This window comes from Opisthocomus hoazin, chromosome Z (genome assembly GCF_030867145.1).
Source record: "Opisthocomus hoazin isolate bOpiHoa1 chromosome Z, bOpiHoa1.hap1, whole genome shotgun sequence".
Classification (NCBI taxonomy): Eukaryota; Metazoa; Chordata; class Aves; order Opisthocomiformes; family Opisthocomidae; genus Opisthocomus; species Opisthocomus hoazin.
In genome coordinates this window covers 45,716,618-45,724,740 of record NC_134454.1, presented here as the reverse complement: position 1 = coordinate 45,724,740, position 8,123 = coordinate 45,716,618, and the positions used below count along the sequence as shown (strand labels likewise).

At 37.6% G+C, this 8,123-nt stretch overlaps 1 long non-coding RNA gene across 1 annotated transcript; it reads right to left on the bottom strand.

Moving 5' to 3' along the window:
* Nucleotides 1-1,616: 1,616 nt before the first annotated feature.
* Nucleotides 1,617-7,339, bottom strand: LOC142358952 (uncharacterized). Its single transcript, XR_012761976.1, has 3 exons — nt 7,056-7,339; nt 3,432-3,683; nt 1,617-2,790 (listed from the first exon to the last, which is right to left on the bottom strand). It is a non-coding gene; the product is annotated as an uncharacterized LOC142358952 (long non-coding RNA).
* Nucleotides 7,340-8,123: the final 784 nt, after the last annotated feature.

Here is an 8,123-nt window from a genome sequence, read left to right as displayed (position 1 = left end):
AGCAGGATATGACAAATCAATTTTGTACTGTTTTGGCATTGGAATTTTTATTTATATAGGTGGCACATGAATTTTTGCAATTTCTGAAGAATCACCGAAAAGATCCAAGCTTATCCGTCCTTCCGGTATTCATACTAATCCCTTTATAGTTCCTACCATGACATAAGAATTTCATAGTAAATTCTACCTTGGGTATTTGTGACACACTTCATCTAGAGACTTAATCCGTAAAAATGAGTAACCAAAAAGAATTGTTCCAAATGTCATTGATGTTATTGCAGCCACTGCTAACATGTTCAGGTTCCTACCCTAAGTAAGGAAATAACATTAACTTAGTTACCATGCAGATACAGTAGAAATTCTTTCTAATCTAATGAATTATTCCTCTAAGCTTTGCACAGCCTAACTATGTCATGAGAGCCCTCAACTGTTTCTTGAGTAGAAGCCTGTGCTAAGACCTCAGATTCTGTAAAACAGCTATTCGGGCTATGTCTACATCAGCAGTTAGTAAGGCCTTGTAAGAAGAGATTTGCAGAGAAAAATAGTTGGTGCTGAGAACCCAGTGCTTATCCCAGGCACCTTTTGGAGGGTTTTATGTCAAGTATATTCCAGTCTGGTGTCACGGCCCATTCATCTGTTGGTGACCGTGTTGCATTAGGTAGTCTTCTGGAGCACAGCTCCCAATTCAGTTTCACGCAAAAGGAATGCAGTTTATGCACCCCAAGGCATCTCTGCAGTGCAAACCAGAGCAGAGTAAGTGGAGGCAGTTGGAAGACCCACTGAAGTAGTGCACCCATAATCTGAACAAGAATGCAAATGCAGACTCACACTCTTACTTCTATTGGGGAAACTTTTAACAATAGCAACCAAAACTCTGCACGTGGCATGAATATAGATAATTCTGCACATGTTTTGCAGCACACTGTCTAGGCTTCATCACATTCCTCCTCTGCTGGTTAAAAACCCAAAGGCCTGTTGAGAACCCCTAATGTCTGCATAATTTACAGACTGGTTAACAGTATCAGTATTTCTGCGTTGCAGGAAGGTTAACGTACTGTTATCTGCAGGTATCCAGGGCATGTTGGCTTGCTGAGACACAAGGATGAGTCAGATTATTGCATGTAACAATCCAAGTTTTCCTGTGGTCCAAGTACAGCACTTTCCAGATACATTAAAGCAGAAGATCTATCACCTTCTCTGATACTATTATCTATCAGTGCTATATACCAATGTGTTTTATTATCTGCTTAATGCTCTCACTGGTAACCAATGACTTCACAGACTGTGGACTAAAATATGGAGAATGAATAGAAATTTAATATCCATTACGCCATTCTTCTCCAAATATTGCTCCTCTACCATGCCAGCATTTTTTCTTAAGTAGGATACATGTGAGAATTGTTGGCAGTATAATGCCTTACTCTAAAGTTAATGCTAATTTCTCAAATCTAGAACAGGTATCTGTCAGCTTTTCAATAAAAGAAGTAGTGATCTAGTTTATGTAGTATATGAATAAGCTCTAAAATATCTGTTAATGACATCACAACAATTAGTAGCAAAATGTGCTATGATGGCAACTTTTTCTGCATGTATCTCCATAAACTAAGTTTCCTCCAAAAGACATTATCAGTTTCTCGATCTGGCAGACAAATTTTTCTGGGCTGTTAACACTGAGTGAAAAAAACTTCTGACTAAAGCATATTTCTTTTTAACCTTAATACAATTTTCAAGGTTGAGTGAGTTGTGGCCTCATCACACTTCATGCTTTCATATCATGTCTTCCATGTGAAGCAGGTATACTCAGAAATACTTGAACATCTGTTGTCAATTTTCAACCTTGACTTAAGCACTCAGTTCCCTTTGGTAAAATAACCCTTCAGAAATTGTACAGGTACAAGATAAATGTATCTATCTAATCATAAACAAAAATTAGGGCCTTTATAAAATTGTCCTTCTGTTTACACCGTTTCCTGGTAAAATCTTTTATTTCTAGTCTTTCTTACATGAAATAAGTCATGCATTGTGTGAGGGGTTGACTCTGTCTGAATGTCAGATGCTCATCAGGGCTGCCCTATAACTCCCTTCCTCAACTGGGCAGGGGAGAGAAAATATAACAAAAGTCTTGTGGGTTCAGATAAGGACAGGGAGACCACTCACCTATTACCATCATGGGCAAAACAGACTCAACCTGGGCAAATTAATTTAATTCATTACCAATCAAATCAGAATAAGATACTGAGAAATAAAATGAAATCTTAAACACACCTTCCCACCTCGCTTCCTTCCAGATTTAACTTTATTCTTGATTATCTTTACCTCTTCCCCTCCGGCTGCACAGGGAGATGGGGAATGGGGGTTACAGTCAGTTCATCACACATTGTCTCTGCTCTTCCTTTCTTCTCAGGGGGAGCACTCCACTCTCTCTTCCCCTGCTCCAGCGTGGGGTCCCCTCAAAGGGAGACAGTCCACCACAAATTTCTCCAATGTGAGTCCTTTCTGTGGGCTGCCATTCTCCACGAACTGCCCCAGTGTGGGTCCCTTCCCACGAGGTGCAGTCCTTCATGAACAGAAAGCTCCAGCGTGGGTCCCCCACCGGGTCACGAGTTCTGCCAGCAAACCTGCTTTGGTGTGAGCTGCTCTCTCTACTCTCTCTTCACGGATCCTGCCAGGATCCTGCTCCAGCACAGGCTCCCCACTGGGTCACAGCCTCCTTCAGGCATTCATCTGCTCCAGCATGGGGTCCTCCACAGGCTGCAGGTGGATATCTGCTCCACCATGGACCTCCATGGGCTGTAGGGCAACAAACTGTGTTACCATGGTCTTCACCATGAGCTATAGGAGAATCTCTGCTCTGGTGCCTGGAGTGCCCCTTTCCCCTCCTTCTTCACTGACCTAGGTGTCTGCTGAGTTCTTTCTCTCACATATTGTCTGTCCTCTATCCCACTGCAGTTTTTTTCCCCATCTTAAATATGTTATCACAGAGGTGCTACCTTTGTCGCTGGTTGGCTCGACCTTGGCCATTGACAGGTCTGTCTTGCAGCCAACTGGCATTGGCTCTGTCAGACACAGGAGAAGCTTCTAGTAGCTTCTCACAGAAGCCATCCATGTAGCTCCCCCACTGCCAGAACCTTGCCACACAAACCCAGTACACATTGATAGCCCTATTAACCACTTCTGGATTTACAGTGGTTATTTTTAATTAAAGTAAATACGTTTTGATATGCAGAAGTTTTTTCTTTGGCAATAGTTAGAGTCAATACTGAGAAGTTCATATTATACTTGCTTGTCTTTTCCATTGTGTGTATTAAAAAAATATGCTGCTATGATCCTGACAGCAATGGTAAGAGTACTATGGTAAAATCTTTCTGCAGCATAGTGCTGTTCTGCACCTGAATAAAGCTGAATGCCACTAAACAGCATTTCACTACTACCTTGTCTTCTCGGACATATGTTTATTCTTCTTCAAGAATATCTGCTGAACCTGGTGTTTAGTTGGAATCTGTCTCAACGGCTTCTTGGATGTCTTTCCCTTATCAGAAGCATCGTTATTCTGCCTTTTTCGATAAAATATCTTCAAAGGTATGTTTTTAGTAGGGTTTTTTGTTGTTGTTTTTTCTTCTGTGTTGCATTTCCAACCATGCTATATCTCATCTATTTCAGCCTTGTTCTGCTTTTGGCAGCATCTAGAAGAGGAATATTTTTGTACACCCAGTTGAAACATCTGAAAAAACAAGTCCCTGCTCTTAAGTACTTTGCAATAGAGAAGATATGATATTCTGAGAACACTGGTTTAATCATGTTTATCATCAGCTTAACAGTAAAGCTTCCCCAAAATTATAGGATATATTTTCTCTTAAATTAGAAATTTTTACAGTAAATCGGTGTTGAATGGAGTAGCCTGCACAGCAGTGGACAGTGGTTTCATGGGTACGATGAGATTTTCTACCTAAAATATATAGCAGGAGATAAAAGAAAACCTGAAGGACAGAAGCCAGTTAAATATTTACACAAAAGGAGCCCACCACATGCCCACAGGGTTAGAAATAAGATAGTCTTTGAAGAAAACCAGGAGTAGGTGAAGTCAAGAAAGGTAAGTGAAGTGAACATATAATCTGCTTTATAGATCTATAGGCTGAATAGTAGCTGACAAGTCAAGCAGAAGGAGAACTGTGGAGCAAAGTTCAACTTCAAAGGGATTATTACAGATGCTGGACGTGAACAGTTTCACCTGAGTCCACAAAAACTCAAAATGATTTAGGATGAAATTGAAAGAAATACAGCTTAGAGATTTTTAGCACATTCAGTGAAGAATGAAAAGCAGAAGGGACATTGCAGCTGAGAGCTGATAAATGATAATCTAAAAGACATTAAACTTGGATGAGACAAAACATGAAATGCTTAATTTGATTCCTAAAGAGAGCTCTTCGATAAATTTCTTATTCAATTTTTTTTCTCCTCTTAAAGTCTACGTCTATCAAAGCAATGAAGAGACTTATTTAACAAGAATCATTTCTCTCTCTACACTACCAATACAATATACTTTTCCATTTTACTTTATAAAAAAATCTCAGTTTGACTCAAATTAGGAATAGCTAAATATATTCTATCTAAGTAATTTTCGATCAAAACTGTTTTTTAAGTATTCTATTTCCTCACTTACCTTCATAAAAAAATCAAAGGGCATCTGTCTGATTATACGTAATACAAAGATACAATCTGTTAATTTTACTGATATGGATTAGAACTCCATGAATGGGCTTGCTTATATCTGGAAGAATGCTGTAGGTATTAACTAAGGAAACCATGATTTGGCGTTTTACACAAGTGTCATGAATGGTGCACATTGTATTATTCAGTAGCACTTGCTGTCCAGATTTGCACAAGTTAGAAATTCTTAGCAACACTTCACAAGGTTAATTTCTTCTGTCTTTAGTCTCACTTTTTAATAAAGAAAGAAAGAAAGAAAGAATAGAAATACTTCATACTTCACTGCCACATTTCATCTGAAGATATCAAAGCACTATCAAAGACCTATAAGTACAGCCACATTAAAAAGTATTTCTGTATGTTTGGGAGAATATTTTCTATTTAGTGTAGGAAAAATACCTGTGAAACAGAGTAAAATTTTCAGATTAGTAAGAGTTTCTGAAGTATTAATGATGGCAAACTGTGGAATGATGTTAGTATTTCACATAATTTCAATCCTGTTCTATCTTTGGAAAGAGTTTGTAATTTTATTTGCGTTTATATGCATCCCATACATCAAACAGTCCTTGACTGCTGGATAATACTTATTTGAACAACCAGTCACAAATTACTATGTTCAACTATTCACTCATTTTTCATCTTAATATAGCTCATGATATCACTTCAAATGAAAGAATTAAAAAAATCATACTATCAGAGATGCAGCAAGCAAAACTTGAAACCACAAATTATTGGATGGACGTTAATTGGCGCCAAAGTAAAAACCCCAGTGTTCACCACTATTTATATGACTGTCCAGCTATATAAACTATGCCTGAGTAACATAAACTGATAAATCACCACCTGTTTTTTTTAATATATTTGTAAAAACGGCTGGGGTGGAGGGAGAGAAAAAAAGTCCTTAACTTTTGTTCCTCATCTTCTGTTTTCACATCTTTGTAGAAATCACTGCTAATTTTAATTTTCTAAGAGTCCAGCTCCAAGTCTTTGAGTTAAGTTTGTTTGTGACTATTTATCACAAACACTTCAGTTTTCACATTTGGAGAGTAAATGCTTAATTTTCTGCATGATCCATCATTGAAAGACACAGTATAAAAATAGAGTTTCTCAGCTTATTTTTAAAAATTCATGTCTCTGCACGACCAAACCTATGTTTCATTCATTGGACTCTAGAGTGCTCTTGAAGAATCAAAACTTCATGAAGTTGTTTTATTCATGGGAGAATGAAATCCTGGAGCAAATCCTTTTTGCTGAATCTTAGAGTCTGATAAAAGACCACTGAAAGCAACAAGCTTTTAAATAAAGCATTAGTGGAAAATATCCCATAAATACAATTTTTTTTCCTACTGTATATCATAAGGAAGAAATTCTTTACAATGAGAGTGGTGAAACACTGGAACGGGTTGCCCAGAGAGGTAGTGGAGGCCCCATCCCTGGAAACATTCAAGACCAGGTTGGACTGGGCTCTGAGCAACCTGATCTAGTTAGTGGTGTCCCTGCTCGCTGCGGGGGGGTTGGACTAGATGACCTCTAGGGGTCCCTTCCAACCCAAAACTTTCTATGGTTCTATGATTTTATAAAAATTTTCACTTAAACCTAAATACCTTATGAAGTTTTTATTGTATTTTGAAATTTGCCATGGGTTCTCATTTTCTCAGATCTTAGTGGTTGGTTTTTTTTTCACTAAATTCATTGACAAGTCAGGCTCTTGAGGACTGCTCTTGTTCTGAAAACTTCACTCCTTTCAAGGTACAAAGTTTCTCTCAGACAGAGAACTATAAGTGGAGGTCAGAACAATCACAAGCTTAATGCAAGTATGTGATTTACTTCATTCACATTTGCATCTGGAAGAGCTTTAGGAAATAGTAAGTAATCATCTGTCACTGTAAGTAAAACTGCCTGTCACTGTGAGACAAGTTTCAGGAATTCCTCCAACCCAACAGCCAAGCATAGCTGTAGTTAGAATATTGTTCAACTATTCAGTTAGTAAAAAGTGTTGTTTCCAGATGCATAACTACGATTGTTTTTAGTAGCACAATAATGTCTGTGAAAATATAGGTGTATTTCAGTGGTCACCAAGGATCTCGCCTTAAATGTTATTCTGCCGTTCTACAGTCAGTAATTATTGTCTATAGTTTTACTTTTGCTCATACACATGTATGTGTGCACAAATAAATAAACAACTAAAACAATGTCATAGAAAGTGTACTGCACCAAGTTCCCAAAACAAGATCGCTTTCAATTCTAGTCTTTTCCCCACAATGAAAGTTCCTTATGAGGAACAAGTTCAGACAAATATCTGAATTTCCAGTAAAATTCATAGGTTCAACAAACATTGGAAATCCTACCTTCTTTCCTCCTTGCTTTTGTTACTTTCTTTGAAATACATGGATCTGAGTGCTTCCTCTTTCTGGCACATACACATCTGCAATCACATTAACTATGCCTGTCAGGAAGAGAATCGTAGATATTCTCCTGGGAATGAAGAATGAATCATTGTAGATTTCTTTTTAAATGTAGCAATAAGACTAAATTATCAATTTAAGGCTTCTAAACCAAAGTTAAAAATAGATTGTGTTAGCAATGGAAACAGAATCTTGCTGATAGCTTCTTGACATTAAGGGTGGTACAGTGCTCTATATGTACTGTTTTCTTCTACCAGGCCTCTTTGTTACACTTTTCTTGCATCTTTTGTTACATCTTTGTTATGTCTTCTTGCAGTAAAGGTACTAACTAGTGCAGCGTTGAGTTTTTTTGTGTAGCCATGCAATAATTCAAGACTAGCCTCTTAAATAGTAAAGATAGATAGTAAAGATAGTAAATAATCTTATGAGCACTCTTGTATAATTTAGGTAACGTAAATGAAAGAGAAAATCTAAAACATTCAAACAAATATTACTTCGGTGGTCCCGACAAAGAATAATGACATAAAAAGCAAAAGAATTCACCATCTTTATACAAGTAGAAAATATTATTCAGAAGGAAATTAGAATTGTTTTACAGTCTTTAAAAAAGCGTTGAAAGGCTTCTAGTTAATGGTCAATAGAAAGCCCAGTAAATAGAGAGTTAATTAAAATAGACTGTGAATAGTTTCCTTTCATAATATCCTGTAGTTCAATGAGGTAAGGAAGGGATTTCAACACTGAAGTTGTTGTCCAAAACTGAAAGCACAAAAGTTGTAGAGCCTGTATGCGTTTGAAAATAGCTCTGATAAGGTATAGATTATACTCCTTGGGCACTGAGTCACTAACTGGATATGGACTAACAGCAGACCATAGTAATTATAAAGCAGACTGTCATAGGTTTATGAAGTATTTGGAAAATCACAGAATCACAGAATATTCGGGGTTGGAAGGGACCTCTGTGGGTCATCTAGTCCAATCCTCCTGCCAAAGCAGGATCACCTACAGCAGGCT